The 15,282-nt window shown below is 39.8% G+C and overlaps 1 protein-coding gene across 4 annotated transcripts in view; it reads right to left on the reverse strand.

The window, feature by feature from the left end:
* Positions 1–15,282, reverse strand: part of CNTN4 (contactin 4) — a gene marked incomplete at both ends in the record, with an annotated part of 500,776 nt that overhangs the window by 130,043 nt on the left and 355,451 nt on the right. The gene's annotated exons all lie outside the window — the stretch shown is intronic.

Here is a 15,282-nt window from a genome sequence, read left to right on the forward strand (position 1 = left end):
CGCGTACCGCAAAAAAAAAAAAAAAAAAAAAAAAAAAAAAGTAAAACTCTTATGACATAATTATGTTTCATGTGGGAAGGACAGTTGAATTACAACCCATTTCTTATTCTGGGGAGAGGAGGAGGAATTGTATGCATTAAAACACACACACACACACACACACACACACACACACACACACAGAGCAACTTTGTTTAATAGAGTCTTTTATCCACTACCTGGGTTTCTCATCAGGCAACCTATAATTCCACTATAGGTACCCTCTAGGTGCCATATGTTATAATTATATAGAGAGCCAAATGTTGCTCTAATTAGATCATTTGGCAAAAGGGATTTAGAAACACCATGATGGATATTTACTAGTAGAGATCTAATTAACTCTGGCATGTCTGTGACTGAAATATGAGGATAAAACTGCACTATAGAAATATAGGGTCAAACATAGTGCATGACACTAGACCTTCAATATTTCTACAGCATCTACACGGTCTAGCAGATACTATTTCTAGAGATGACCAAGTTAGGAGGAACCCATATTACCTGCCTTGTCTCTACTGAGGAGGCACAAATATTGTCTTTCTGGTTTTAATATCCAGTCACATCACTGCAGTTCTAATTGCTCTTAATTACATGCCACTTTGGTTGGAATATTTTCATGATCATGTAAATCCATTTGACGATACAGAGCTATTTTCTCTGAGCAAAGGCACTGCTGAGGTAGTTCGAGGATTTAATTTACCTCTTCTCCAAGGGGCTTACATGGTTCTAACCCAAGCCCTGAAAACAGACCATTATGCCTCTTTCCCCAGGAAACTAGAAAGCCATGGATCTGAAGGCTGCCAATTTATTATTGAAAATATGAAAGGAGTAACAGTAAAAGCTGCTTCTGGCCAATTTATCTATATTAAAGGCATCAGCAATATTCCAGTTTCAAAAGGGAGGTAATGCAAGCAGAGCTTTATTTTTACTAATAATTTATTGGCTGACCACCAGATTCCATGCTCTCTTTAAGTAGAGAGAAGCATCTAATGCTGGTTCCTTCTTCAAGCAAAGCTGGTAGAGACATGGCTTCTGGAATAAGTGAGACCTGGATTTGAATCCCAGCTCTAACACTACCAAGCTTTGCAACCTTAGATAGGGTGAAAACCCTCTCTGGGCCTAGATTTCCTTATCTAAAAGATGGGATTAATAATAGGACTGATCTCATTAAGTTTTTCTGAGGACTAAAAGAAAACACATTTAAAGTGTTTAGCAGAGGGCATAGTAAAGACTGAAAAAAGCTAGGTAATATTACTCACAAATGGGAGAAAAGCGATGGCCACAAGATAACTAGGAAATACAGGAAAAGAGCCAAAGTAATCAGTATCCTGAATCCCCAAGGATTCCCAAGGCACAAGGTTTATTCGTGAATGTACTAGTGACATAAAGGGAGATCAAAGTCTCATTTCAACTTAATAACTAGAGATTTCTGAGCTGTTTCAGAGCCAAGACAACTCACAGTGTTTCTGTCACTATTATTTTATATCTGTCAACATTATTTCAAAACGTTAATCATCTCTTGTTAAGAAATCTGAAGCATCTCCCTACTGATTATTCTTCCATTTCTTCCATCTAAACTCGACCGACACCCAGTCTCCCACTTGGCTGGATCCCTCTTGACTTGCTCACATCTGTCCCTTCATCTTGCACATACACGAGCTCCCACACGGAGACCTCCCGCTTCCCCCTCTGCCTATGTAAACCACTTCTTTCACAACTGCTTAAACTCCAGTTGGAAGCCAGTTCTGGCAGACCCTGCCTAACTCTGAGAGTTTCTTCTCTGTGTGTTCCCTAAGCACTGCCGCCTATTTCTGTTTGGAAGATATTATGTTAATTTGTACTTCACTGGTGGTTTCCAAATTGTTTCATGTGTGTATATATTGTCATAATAGCTGAATTTTATAAAACCCTAGGAAGCGAGTCTTGGGGTTTCTATCTCCTCTCTCCTCCTTCAACTGAAATAGGCCATTTATCATTTAAAAAATAATTTTTATAATCATAAAGTGAAAATGGAAACCCCTCTGCAAAACAGTCAGTGTAAACCACAGATGCTTAACCTGGGATGAAGAGTTCCTATCGCTTCATTCTTTTACTGGTTTTCTAGAAATTTGGGGAAGAGGATCCAGTAATACACTTCCCTCTCCATCGCCAACATCTCTCACCTTTCGGGTCTTCACTTTGCAAGCTCCCCTCTGCTGATTTCTCCAGGGAGTTCAAGGCTTTGGGGGCATTAAAAGAAGTTCCCTCTAGGGCTTCCCTGGTGGCGCAGTGGTTGGGAGTCCGCCTGCCGATGCAGGGGACGCGAGTTCGTGCCCCGGTCTGGGAGGATCCCACATGCCGCGGAGCGGCTGGGCCCGTGAGCCATGGCCGCTGAGCCTGAGCGTCCGGAGCCTGTGCTCCGCAACGGGAGAGGCCACAACAGTGAGAGGCCCGCGTACAGCAAAAAAAAAAAAAAAAAAAAAAAAAAAAAAAAAAAAAAAAAAAAAAAAAAGAAGTTCCCTCTAGCAAAATGTGGGAGCCACTGCTCTAGAGACAGAAGGGACAGCATTTAGGTCTCCAGCCAAATTTACTTCCTCTTCACTTTGCATTTGATGGACCCAGTAAAAGTGACAATTTAATCAAAACATAAGTCACAAAGAACAGGTAAAAGACAGCAAACCAAAATAAAACCAAAATAAAAAAGCCAGGCAAAGGGAGAGTTGTGTTACTGGAAGATGTTTTAATACCCCTCATTTCTAGAAACATGCCATGAGTTGGATCAAGGGACACAAACTTTTTCTGTAAAGGGCCAGATAGTAAATATTTGAGGCTTTGCAAGCTAGGTGGTTTCTGTTGCAACTACTCAACTCTGCCGCCCATGTAGCACAAAAGCAGCCTAGACAATTTGTTAATGAATGAGTATGGAGCCGGGTCCAATAAAACTTTATTTGTGGATGCTGAAATTCGAATTCATCTAATTTTCATGTGTCACAAAATGCTATTTTCCTTCTTATTTTTTTCCTATCTTTTGAAAATGTAAAGCCATTCTCAAGCATGCGGGCTGTGCAAACACAGGTGGAGGGCTGGATTTGGCTGTGGGGCTATAGTTTGTCAAGCACTGGATAAGAGAGTTTTGGGCAAAAAGAACAGCTTGTTGAAAAGCATTGTGGTAGGAAGAATAAGGCCATTTGAAGAAATGACAGGAGGTCCACGTGGCTCAAGAAGTAAGATTCAGGGAAAGTAAGAGAGAGCAGTTAGGACAGTGTGGCTGGAGCGTGACCAGTTTAGGGTTTTGTTGGTCATGAGATGGGCTGTCTGTCCTGAGGTTAACGGGAAGCTATTAATATAGTGCCCCACCTGGCTGTGCATTAGAATCACCTGGGAAACTTAAAAACATATTCAGACTCCTGGTCTCATCTCAGAATTCCTTAGAAAGAATCTATGGGGACAGAGAGTGGGATTCTGTATTTTTAAATGTGCCTCTATTGGTCCCAATGCAGTTAGATCAGCACCAGCCTGCAGACCTGAATTTGGGAGCTACCTGTGGATCTCTGCTTGAGGGATGGAGAGACCCTAGGAAGGTCAAGTGAGCTCCCAGATGGGTGCACAAGAAGGCCCAGCAGATGCTTTCTGAATACACACATCAAACACAACTGATCAAGGATGAGAAACAATTTAAAAAGAGTGCAGAGAGCCGTGCCCAAATCATTTCCTAACTCTGTCTGTTCCCCAGTGAAGTACCAGTTCCTCAGCCTGCTTTTGAGAAATTTTCCAGCCTGATCTCCCCCTGTTCAAAAATTCCTCTGTACTTTCCTTTTGAATATGTTTTATTCCTGCTGCTCCTTTCACTTAAATATCCCATCACCATCTTCTCCACTGATCTCCTCTAAGAATCAGATGACGCAGGATGGTTGGTTCATTCATTTCGTACAAAAATCCTAAGTATCTACGGTATTCTAGGCACAGCACCAGGAGTGGGGGCACTCGTATGCTCAAACACACATGGCATCTTTGCTCATGGTCATTCTAGCCTGTTATGGGAAATAAACATTAATAAAATAATCATACCCATAAACACAAAATTTATAACTGTAAAGAGAAGGAAGGAAGGAGAGAGGAAAGGATAGAAAGAAGGAAGAAAGGAGAAAGAAAGAAATCCATACTCCCAACTCCCAGGCAAACCACTATTTTGGTGGAGTTCCTTCCAGGCTTTTTCTCTGCATGTATATCAAAATATGAATATGTATATGCGTGTTGAGACTATAGAATGATATTTTATATACTGTTAAAAAATAAAATTTATACCTGTAAAAGATGAAAAGTCTCTTTCCTTTAAACCCCTGTAGAAATTTTTTCCCTTTCAAAATGACACCTGTATGGTGTTAGGTAGTGTTCTAATTTCATTCTTTTACATGTAGCTGTCCAGTTTTCCCAGCACCACTTACTGAAGAGGCTGTCTTTTCTCCGTTGTATATTCTTGCCTCCTTTGTCAAACATAAGGTGACCATAGGTGTGTGAGTTTATCTCTGGGCTTTCTATCCTGTTCCTATTGATCTATATTTCTGTTTTTGTGCCAGTATCATACTGTCTTGATTATTGTAGCTTTGTAGTATAGTCTGGAGACAGGGAGCCTGATTCTTCCAGCTCTGTTTTTCTTTCTCAAGATGGCTTTGGCTATTCAGGGTCTTTTGTGTCTCCATACAAATTGTAATATTTTTTGTTCTAGATCTTTGAAAAATGCCACTGGTAATTTGATAGGGATTGCACTGAAGCTGTAGATTGCTTTGGGTAGTATAGTCATTTTCACAATGTGGATTCTTCCAATCCAAGAACATGGTAAATCTCTCCATCTGTTTGTGTCATCTTTGATTCTTTCATCAGTCTCTTATAGTTTTCTGCATACAGGTCTTTTGCTTCCTTAGGTAGGTTTATTCTTAGGTATTTTATTCTTTTTGTTGCAGTGGTAAATGGGAGTGTTTCCTTAATTTCTCTTTCTGATTTTTCGTTGTTAGTGTATAGGGATGCAAGAGATTTCTGTGTGTAAACTCAAAATGGATTAAAGACCTAAATGTAAGGCCAGACACTATCAAACTCTTAGAAGAAAACATAGGCAGAACACTCTTTGACAGAAACCACAACAAGATCTTTTTTGACCCACCTCCTAGAGTAATGAAAATAAAAACAAAAATAAATAAATGGGACCTAATTAAACATAAAAGCTTTTGCACAGCAAAGGAAACCATAAACAAGATGAAAAGACATCCCTCAGAATGGGAGGAAACATTTGCAAATGAAGCAACTGACAAAGGATTGATCTCCAAAATATACAAGCAGCTCATGCAGCTCAATATCAAAAAAACAAAAAACCCAATCAAAAAATGTGTGGAAGACCTAAATAGACATTTCTCCAAAAAAGACATACAGATGACCAACAAACACATGAAAAGATGCTCAACATCACTAATCATTAGAGAAATGCAAATCAAAACCACAATGAGGTATCACCTCACACTGGTCAGAATGGCCATCATCAAAAAATCTACAAACAATAAATGCTGGAGAGGGTGTGAAGAAAAGGGAATCCTCTTGCACTGCTGGTGGGAATGTAAATTGATACAGCCACTATGGAGAACAGTATGGAGGTTCCTTAAAAACTAAAAATAGAACTACCATATGACCCAGCAATCCCACTATGGGGCATATACCCTGAGAAAACCATAATTCAAAGAGTCATGTACCCCAATGTTCACTGCAGCACTATTTACAATAGCCAGGACATGGAAGCAACCTAAATGTTCATCGACAGATGAATGGATAAAGAAGATGTGGCACATATATACAATGGAATATTACTCAGCCATAAAAAGGAACAAAATTGAGTCATTTGTAGTGATGTGGATGAACCTAGAGTCTGTCATACAGAGTGAAGTCAAAAAGAGAAAAACAAATATCATATATTAGTGCATATATATGGAATCTAGAAAAATGATACTGATGAACCTATTTGTAGGGCAGGAAAAGAGATGCAGACGTAGAGAATGAACTCGTGGACACAGTGGGGGAAGAGGAGGGTGGGACGATTTGAGAGAGTAGCACTGACTTATATACACTACCATGTGTAAAATAGATAGCTAGTAGGAAACTGCTGTATAGCACAGAGCTCAGTGCTCTGTGACGACCTAGAGGGGTGGGATGGGGAGGGTGGAAGGGAAGCTCATGAGGGAGGGGATACAGGTACACATATAGCTGATTCACTCTGTTGTACAGCAGAAACTAACACAACCTTGTAAAGCAAATATACTCCAATAAAAAAAAATGACACCTGTAGAACCCTGTTTTAAATTATGTTCATAATCTCAAATGTGTCTTATACGGAGGAAGGGTGTGACAGATGTCTACTGAATTGAATATATCAGGGATGTGATGTGCGAAGTTTGATCTCGTGGAAGACCTGAGTGAGGGCTGGTTGCAAATAAACCAGTTAAGAGGTTAGTTTAACAGTTGCAAAGTCTATACAAGAGATAATAAGGGTAGAAACTAGGACAGGGGCAGAGGACTGACTGACAAAGAAACAATGAACGTGGGAGACAGCTAGAAGGATTTTACCAGGTGTTGCCTTTAGACTGGGGACCTTATTTTAAATACTTCCACATAAAAATTCAGTTCTCTTGCCAGCATATCCTGAGGCATAACCAATACTGCGAGCATATGAATAGAACAGGTGGCAGGTAGTCCCTGCCTGAATTTGGATACCACTTTAAATTCTGACCATAAAACAATATGACATAACTATACTGAGGTAGGAAAGGTTGGTGGCTGAGGGTTAAATTCATGGAGTCTCCACAGGACAGGGTCTGTGTACCATTACAGCCATTTAAAAACAAATGTCTCTAAACTCTTCTGCAACTGCTCTTCAGGGGAACTCAAAGCCATAACTATTCTATGCATGGCTCTAGGAGAGACAGACGGAAGGAATGGGGGAAAGTTCCAGGTCTGAACTGGAGAGCAGGATAAGCTCTGCCTATTTCCATGACTGCACATGCAAAATTTAAATGATATAGTACTGCCAGTAAGCAGGGCAACAGATTCTATCTAGAGCAATGATGCTCAAGTTGCTTTGATGTTGTTTTGCCTCCAAGACAGGATTTCCATTATTATGGAGATGAAGTGCCTCTAATTATTGCAATAACATAATTGTTCCCCAGGGCAGAATTCCTAATAACAGAGTTGTATGCCTCTGCAGCCCCTGTAAGAGATATCCTGAGGGCAGGTTTCTCATTAAGAGCACATATATAGACAGGCTGCCTCCAGAAGGGAAACAGAATGCCTGAAGCAATAAACTTTCCTTTCCACGCAAGGACTGCATCAGCCTTCTGGGCAAACACCTGCCATCACATTTGCTCTGCCTCCCAGATTGCCAGTGTCTTCAGACCGGAGTTTCATACCTTATAGACAACATGGAGTTTTGCTGCCCTGTGCTGGGATTTTCCTCCACGTTTTACATGCATTTCAACTCTCCCAAAGGCCTTTGGGAAGAGAGGCAAATTAGAGCCATGATCTAATTTCACCTTGGATGAAGACTTCAATGTCTCTAGACAAGACATATGCATTTTATTCCTATTTGGGTTGAACAGTCTCATAGGATGTTAGACTTGCTCTGATTATACTGTGGGGTCAGGCAAACATAAACATATATTTCAGTCTGGGAAGGAATGCCTAAGAATATGGATAATTACACCATTTTATTGTCTTCAGAATGTGTCCACTGTGGCCTCAGCGTGCTCGCCCAAGGTGATGTTAAGGTTCCTAGGTCTAGCACTCATTTTTGAGCCGTTATTTTGTCGGACCGCTTGGAAGCACCAAGCGCTTGCTCCTTCTTGAAACTTTCTGCTCCCTTGGTTTCTGTTTACTACGTTCTCCTGGTTGTTCCCCCACGTCTCTGAATTCCCACTCCAGTCCTCCCAGTGGGCTCTGCTTCCACCCATTCTTTGCATGTGGCCGTTCCTCAAGGTTCCTTCCTTTGATTCACAGGTGTTCTCATTCTACAAAACTCTCTCTGGATTCACTTCTCCACTCCATGGCTTCTTATCTACTGGTGACAGCTAGGTCTCTGTCTTTACTCTCCTCAACTCAGACCCATAGTTCCTGTTAGACATTCATTCACTGAAAACTTACTCTATACCAGGCATTGTCCTAGATGCTAGTGTTACAGAATTGGACAAAACACAAAGGGCTCCATGTAACCGTGATGGTCCTTCAAAGTAGGAGAAGCAGAAGAGGAGGTTGAAGTGCTGTGTTGTGAGAACTCGACTGGACTGCACTTGACTTTGTTAGCTCTACACCACGTGCCAAGGAATGCAGGTGACCTCTAGAAAGCCAGACACCGCGTCTCCCCTAGAACCTCCAGGAGGAACACGTGACTTTAGCTCAAGAGGAACCATTTCAGACTTATGACCTCCAGGGCTGTATGATATTAAATTTGTATTGTTTAAGCCACACACACACACACACACACACACACGTCTCTGTTTTCATGGAACTTACATTATGATTAAATGGAGGATGGAGAAAACAGATAATAAAACAAAAAAGCAAATATGCAGCATGTTATATGGTGATAAGAACTATGGAAAATATAAAGCATGGAAAGAGGATGGGGGCGGTGTTTACAATTTGAAATAGGTTAGTTGGGAAAAGGCTTTGCTGAGAAGGTGGCAATGAATGGGAATTCCAATCTGAATGTGACATCGCCACTTACAGGCACCTCAGATTTAACGTGTTAATACTAATGTCTTTATTTTCCCCTCTCAAACTTGTTTTTTCTCTACTCAGTATTGTGGTAAACGGCACTGCCATCTACCAGCTGCTCAAGTTAGAATCCTAGGAGTCATTTTCTTTTTTGCTTCCTTCTTTCAAAAATCTTTCTACTTAAATTTAAATTCTACTCTTTAATATAGCTCATCTATCTGTCTTCTCTCCTATACTCTCAGAAGACTGACATCATTGAAGTCCTTTTGATTTCTGTCCCAGTCTACTGCCTGCAACTGGTCTCTGTACCTGCCAAATCTTGTTCTACTCTGATTCTTTCTCCATGTCATGGGCAGAGCAACCTTTCTGCAGCACTTGTATGACTGTGCACTCCCTTGCATAAAATCCTTCAATTCTCTCCCAGAATTCAAGTCTAAACTCTACAGACATAAAATTCAAGGCTTCCACAATCTATTGTTGGCCTACCTTTTCCAATGTTCCATCTTAATATATCACCTTTATAACATACACCCTAAGATTATTGAAAAACATATTGCTATTTTGCTACTGAGCCCCCTGCACTGTTCTAAGAGCATCTTTTTTAAAAATAAATGTATTTATTTATTTTTGGTTGTGTTGGGTCTCTGTTGCTGCACTTGGGCTTTCTCTAGTTGTGGCGAGTGGGGCTATTCTTCGTTGCGGTGCACAGGCTTCTCGTTGTGGTGGTTTCTCTTGTTGCAGAGCATGGGCTCTAGGCACGCAGGCTTCAGTAGTTGTGGCACGCGGGCTCAGTAGTTGTGGCTTGGGGGCTCTAGAGTGCAGGCTCAGTAGTTGTGGCACACGGGCTTAGTTGCTCCGTGGCATGTAGGATCTTCCCAGACTAGGGCTCGAACCTGTGTCCCCTGCATTGCCAGGTTGATTCTTAATCACTGCGCCAGCAGGGAAGTCCTCTAAGAGCATCTTGAGGGCTGGGTTTATGTCTCCGCTTTCTCTCTGTCCTCAGTGCCAAGCAAAGGGCTTAGCATGTGGCAAGCATCCAATGAATGTTTCGTTCATTGATCAAAATTTGTGTTGGCTAGTTTGACAAAATAGTCCTGCTGCTGTTCTGAAACCACGCCTGTGACATGCAGGCTGTAAGTTTCAGATTCTTTTCGGAAACATTCAGCAGCATATCTCTACTTAGTTATTATCCATTAGCTTGATATAATGTATTAGCCTAATGTCTAAAAGGAAGCAGAGAAATTCTCAAGAATGAGTAAGAATAAGAAATCATTATTCACACATTGTTAACTAGAATAACATTTCACTCATTTCTTCAGCTTCAGTGAGAAGCAAAATATTTTCTCTAAGTGAATTTTCCAGACAACTGGATTTATCCCTTTAAGCACTAAGTTAATTTTTAAAAATAATCACTGGGAGGGAGTGGTCTTTCTATGATGTACACTCACCTGCCTTACTAATCTAAGCTCACTGAAGATAATTTTTCCTCTTTAGGGACATAATAAAACAATAATTGTCATTGTTTGCTACAGAGATAAAGAAAGATATTTATTCCCTTATTAATACTGCTTTAATTCCGAATAGCAGATTTAATTCTGGCTTTCAGAAAGACATTGAAAGAAATGCTTAAGACAGTGAGAGGATGCCAAATAATGTCATATGAAGATGATCAGGGACATTTGGGCTTGGAAAAGAACTGAAAGAGGACTTGAGAATAGCTTGTTAGAATATAAGGGGAAGAGGGGTGGTGGAAAAGAATTAGATTGTTTAGTATAACTTTAGAGTGGAAATTACAAGGATATTGGTTATAAAGAAAAAATCTAACAATTAGTTAGGTCTCCATCTTAGACGTAACCAGGGAAGGTGAGGGTCCAGCCATTGTGGGGATCCCTGTCCTGGAATGGAGGCTAGGCTCCATGACTAGAGTAGGAATTTGACATTACTGCCTGCCTAGCATCCATTTATTCTTTTTCTGGTTGTAGGACCCTACGTTTCTTTGGAGAAACCCCTGTCCCATTCTCAGTCCATGAGGTCTGAGGTGGTGCTTCTCCAAGGGCCTCATAGGATAAGCACACGATCATGTGCTTCTAATCAGTGCATCACACCCCCTTGAATGTTACTGGTTCAGGGAAGATCACTGACCAAGGCAGGTTTACTCAATTTCATGAACACCTATTCTGGAACTGTTAGAAGAGAGGGCAAGCATGGTGCTGCTGGCAGCCATCCTACCACCAGGAGAGGACAACCCATCAGAAAATGGAGCCAACAAAGAGGAAGGCACTGGTGAGAGACGAAGAGAGCCATCCAGTCCTGATGTCAACGTGTAAGCACCTGAACCTGGTCACACCTCAAGTCACAGCCCATCCCTGGTCTTCTTAAATGTGGAGCCAATGAATTCCCTTTTGTACTGAAGCCAGCTCTGAGTTGGGTTTCTGTCACTTGCAATCAAGAGTCCATCCAGGTTGGTTTAATGGTTCCCTATAATTCTAGGAGCCTAGGTTTTTATTAATGATTCTGTTATTTCTATATTTTGATGTTTTTGTTTGTAATAGATCAACTTCAACCTCATCTGTCTCAAATGCCTTCTGTCTAGAAACTGAAAGTAAACAAAATTATCAACTTTATTCAGTTAGTTGGCTTAATTGTTCAATTAATCCAAATGATGCCACTGCTTTGGTGGCAACTAGAGGCCTCTCCTGAGAAGTAAAGTACTTGCACCTTTGTGACAAGTCATCCCTGTTTTAAATGTCTGCTATTGCCTACACTCCCATCGCTGGATAAATATACAAGAAAACAAGAAATGATTTATGTTTATGGCTATTCTACCTACACAATAGCAAAGCTATAAAAATTGAAGATTTAATCTTTCATTTAGATGATTGGTTTAATATAGATAAGGCCAGTGTAAATATGATTTAAATTTCTAAAGCCTTGAAAAACCAAAGTAAGGATATACAAACATATTTTAAAAATTGCTCACATGTTAACATTAAATCAGTATTTTTGAATCCATACCCACTGAGATAACTATAATACCACCATATAAGATCAAAATGTAAACATTTAAAAATGTTGCTTCTTATACTTTTATTGTAAACTCATTTGTAGGCAGTTGATTAGTTAAATTTGAAATTAAAAATCATTTAAGTAGCATTTGGCAAAGTCAAAACATAAGCTCTAGGGAGAACATTAATAAAAAGTGGTGCTTGATCACAAATTTTGCTCCACTGAAACTTGGTTTATATCGATATTTTGTAATTGAGATGAATAATCTTTTATTCAAATGTTAAAGGCCATCATTAAGAAGTCTACAAGTAACAAATGTTGGAGAGAGTGTGGAGAAAAGGGAACCCTCTTGCATTGTTGGGAATGTAAATTGGTGCAGCCACTATGAAAAACATTATGGAAGTTCCTCAAAAAACCAAAAATAGAGTTGCCATATGATCCAGCAACCCCACTCCTGGGCATATACCCAGACAAAACTATAATTCAAAAAGATACATGAACCCCCTATGTTCATAGCAGCACTATTCACAATAAATAGCCAAGACATGGAAACAACCTAAATGTCCATTGACAGATGAACGGATAAAGAAGACGTGGTACATATATACAATGGAATACCAATCAGCCATAAAAAAAGAATGAAATAATGCCATTTGCAGCAACAAGGATGGACCTAGAGATTATTATACTAAGTGAAGTAAGTCAGAAAGAGAAAGACAAATACCATATGATATCACTTATATGTGAAATCTAAAAATACGATACAAATCAATGTATCTATGAAACAAAAACAGACTCACAGACATAGAGAACAGACTTGTGGTTGCCAAGGGGGAGGGGAGAGTGGGGGAAGGATGGATTGGGAGTTTGGGATTAGCAGATGCAATCTATTATATACAGGATAGATAAACAACAAGGTCCTACTGTACAGCACAGGGAACTATATTCAATATCCTGTGATAAACCATAATGGAAAACAATATGAAAAAGAATATATATACGTATAACTGAGTCGCTCTGCTGTACAGCAGAAATTAACACAACATTGTAATCAACAATACTTCAATAAAATTTTAAAACATCTTTTATTCAAATGTTACTGCCTTTTGATTCTTAGGATCCCACATCTCAAAAAAGAATTAGGGCTAACAAGTCAGTATATTAGAAAGTATTACTCAACACTGGACACAGTCAAAGAATTTTTCCTTTTGTGTTGTTCTAACAATGTCAATCCTTTCCTAAAATAGGAACTCTAAAATTTTTCATTTCTGAATTCTACATATGATTGCTTTTGTTCACTTATCCACTTAATTATGCTTCTCCTTTATCACAAAAAAAGAGGAAAATGGTGGAATTTCTTCTCTGCCAATGAGAAAATAATGGTAATATCTTTCTTATTTTTCACACTTTTCAGAAATTACAGGATGTTCAGCTGAGATTATGTCTTTCTCGTAACTTAAAAACCAGCAGCCCATGGAGTAAAGTTGGTCCATGGATGTGTGGACCATATTGTACTAACATTAAAATTTTAAAAAGGTGTTGATGATTAAAAATTAAGATAGTTCAAATTAAATTCCTTATTTCTAGTTTCCCTTGAAAAATGAGATGGTGGGGAGGCAACGACCTGCATCTCCATTTGGTGGCAAAAATATGCTAGAATTGAGTGGCAGGTGTCTCCCTTGGATGGGGCACATACTGAAGTCCCCACCATTCCCCTTTAAATTAAACCTGGCCAGCTTTTGGATTCATTTACATTAGGGAAATCAACCTATCTGTTTAATACATTGTGAGCGAGGTAGCAGGGAGAAATAAAACTGTGAGAACACAGCACCCATGGAGAGAAAAAGTGCTAATACTGATAGTTTGGGTCATGCCTGGTGACACTGGAGGTGGAGGTGATAAATACCAAGACTTGAGCAATGATGCGGAGTTCCCTCGCTTTAAAGATACCTTTAGTGCCACATAAATGTTGAAGCAATATTTGAACACCATTAATCAAGTCAGAAAAAAAGCTTTGTGGTAAGCTAAATGGTAGAAACAGTCAATTAAATTCACTTATTAAAAATAATTCTTGATAGTGATATATCATTTTCCCAAAGTTAATTTAATCAACTTATAGCGATGATTAAGTTATAGTAGTGGTAAACAATCATTAATACTGTTCAAAATGTTAGGCTGTCCCTTTTCTTCTAGGCACACAGTAAGACTGGATTTCCCTGCTGGGTTGAATTTGGGCAGAGCCATGCGACTTGTTTTGGTCACTGAAACATGAGTGAAAAAGAAGTGTTTCACTTCTGGGCAGAAGCTTTAAGAGCCCATGCATGTTTAGCCACCCTCTTTCTTCTGCAATTCGAATGTTCCAGAGAGTGCTATTCTACCAGCCTATACTTTAGAGGGCAGCAAAGCCCCCAGCAGACCCCTGGTGTGCGTGCAGTGTGGATGAGAAATTTCCTTTTGTTGTTTTAAGACACTGCAGGCTGCTTGTGACAGTGGCAAAGCTTATTTGCCTCTCCTGGATTTTGATCTACCATGTTGCTAGAGCTTCATTCATTCACTTTTTTTTTTTTTTTTTTCCCAGAATGTGGGCCTCTCACTGTTGTGGCCTCTCCCGTTGTGGAGCACAGGCTCTGGACGCGCAGGCTCAGCAGCCATGGCTCACTGGCCCAGCCGCTCTGCGGCATGTGGGATCTTCCTGGACCGGGGCACGAACCCGTGTCCCCTGCATCGGCTGGCGGACTCTCAACCACTGCACCACAAGGGAAGCCCCATTCACGGTTTTTGACATGTCTGTCTCTTATCCATATTATGAAAAAAAAATTTTTTTTCTTTATATCATGGTTATATTAAAACTTTAAAAATGCAGCCTTAATCTAAGCAATACATGTGGTACATAAAATAAGAAACTGTGCTCTCAAGTTCCAACTTTGGCTCCAGATTTAAATGCCATGCCAATAATTTGTAAACTATACTGCTTTCTTGATATGATAGAAATCAGAGAGAGATGTATATTACAAATTTAATATATGTGAATACACCATCTATAAACCATATCAGGTTTGTTTGCAAAAATCATTAATAAGGACAACATCATCAGTGCAATGATCTACTTTGCATATGCAAATCCAAAGGTGTACAGGTATAAAGTTGATACATACACATTTTTACAGCCTTCCCCAATTGCATCTTTGAGTACTTGACCTTTAGCATCCATGAAAATCGTTATGTATAGAGCTGGTAAATGTGATCTGATGTGGGACATGGACTCATGTGCAATTATCATTTTCCAACAGATTGAGTAGATTACGGAAAGGGGTGGGGAATATATTTTATGGAGGTGACGGCCAGGAAAAGGTCTTAAGAGATAGCTGCCATCTGTCACAATGTGACCTAAAACCCCAACAACCCCTGTAATTACACTGTATAAACAACATGCCTTCTAAACGTAATTCCCTTACAATAGGAAACACAGGTGACGAGTTTAGATATCAGAAAGAAAAAAAAAAACTTTTC

Source organism: Hyperoodon ampullatus, assembly GCF_949752795.1.
Source record: "Hyperoodon ampullatus genome assembly, chromosome: 10".
NCBI classification, from domain to species: domain Eukaryota; kingdom Metazoa; phylum Chordata; class Mammalia; order Artiodactyla; family Ziphiidae; genus Hyperoodon; species Hyperoodon ampullatus.